General features: G+C 30.3%; 1 protein-coding gene across 1 annotated transcript in view; it reads left to right on the top strand.

Annotated features, from left to right (window-relative positions):
• The window catches only part of LOC110035766 (protein FAR1-RELATED SEQUENCE 1-like), a 4393-nt gene that overhangs the window by 1307 nt on the left and 1283 nt on the right, over positions 1-1803 (top strand). The window lies entirely within an intron of this gene.

The following is a 1803-nucleotide window of genomic DNA, read 5'->3' as shown; positions in this document are numbered from 1 at the left end:
TGAATAATACCAAAATATTCTTGAAGTATTCAGGATTTTAGCACGGTTTTATTAGAATATTCTTTTGTTGGATTCGCCAGTCCGCGGTCGTATCAAGCTTGTCCTGAGGATACATAAATAATACGACTACTACATAGCATCTACGAATGATTAAATGACATTTGAATAAGATCCGTGGGATTCAAAATATTTTTAGATTTTATCTTCATTTTATCTCTCGTTTGCTGTGAATAATACCAAAATATATCCGAAGTACTACTGCAATACAACCAAAATATAGACGCGCGCTGGCGGAGGAATATATAACGATTTTATTGGAATATTCCTTTGTTGGATTCGCGATAAATAAATAATACGACTACTACAGAGCATCTAAGAATGATTAAACGACATTTGAATAAGGTCCGTGGGATTTAAAATATTTTTAGATTTTATCTTCATTTTATCTCTCGTTTGCGGTGAATAATACCAAAATATATCCGAAGTACTACCGCAATACAACCAAACTATAGACGCATGCTGGCGGAGGAATATATCACGGTTTTATTGGAATATTCATTTGTTGGATTCGTAGGTCCGCGGTTGTATCTAGCTTGTGACGAGGATAAATAAAAAATACAACTACTACAGAGCATCTAAGAATGATTAAACGACATTTGAATAAGATCTGTGGGATTTAAAATATTTTTAGATTTTATCTCTCGTTTGCGGTGAATAATACCAAAATATATCCGAAAAAAATATCCGAGTTACTACCGCAATACAACCAAAATATAGACGCGCGCTAGCAGAGGAATATATCATGGTTCTATTGGAATATTCCTTTGTTGGATTCGCAGGTCCGCGGTTGTATCTAGCATGTACCGAGGATAAATAAATAATACGACTACTACAGAGCATCTAAGAATGATTAAACTTAATTTTAAAATGTTTTGAGAATTTATCTTAATTTTAACTCTAATTTGTATTGAATAATACCAAAATATTCCTGAACAACAATAATATTAACAAAATATCTTGATTTGATTAGAGAGCTATATATACAACCATAATATTGCAGCAAGATTAAAATATTTTAGACAACAAGACTACAATAATACTGCAATAATTCCACAATACTACGAGGATAATACTATAACAAAAAATATACAAGAATAGCATAACACAATAAAACGACAACAATACGACAACTACTACTTCAAAAATACTGGAATGATTATTGCAACTAATAAAACAGAAATACTACAATAAAACGACAAAAATACCACAACTATTACTTCAAGAATACCGTAACGAATATTGCAACTAATAAAACAGAAATACTACAATAAAACGACAACGATACTACAACTATTACTTCAAGAATACTGTAACGATTATTGCAACTAATAAAACAGAAATACTACAATAAAACGACAACGATACTACAACTATTACTTCAAGAATACTGTAACGATTATTGCAACTAATAAAATAGAAATATTACAATAAAACGACAACAATACTACAAAGATTATTGCTACAAATCTGAAAGGAAAACTATAATAAAATGACAATAATACTACAACGATCATTGTAACTAGTTATTCAGGAACACTACAATAAAACGACAATAATACTACAAGGATTATTGCAACTACTCATTGAGGAATACTAAAATAAAAAGACAATAATCCGAGAATAATATAACGATTGAAATACAAGAATAACAATATTAACAAAGAAATAAGTCTACTGATTACGGTTTTGTACCCACAAACAAATATCTTGGGCAAGCTCTGCCCTAAATTTTGGCATTTCTGT

The sequence above is a fragment of the Phalaenopsis equestris genome, unplaced genomic scaffold (genome assembly GCF_001263595.1).
Source record: "Phalaenopsis equestris unplaced genomic scaffold, ASM126359v1 Scaffold199749, whole genome shotgun sequence".
Lineage (NCBI taxonomy): Eukaryota > Viridiplantae > Streptophyta > Magnoliopsida > Asparagales > Orchidaceae > Phalaenopsis > Phalaenopsis equestris.
Note: the sequence above shows the minus strand (reverse complement) of the source record. Positions and strands in the feature narration are given on the sequence as shown.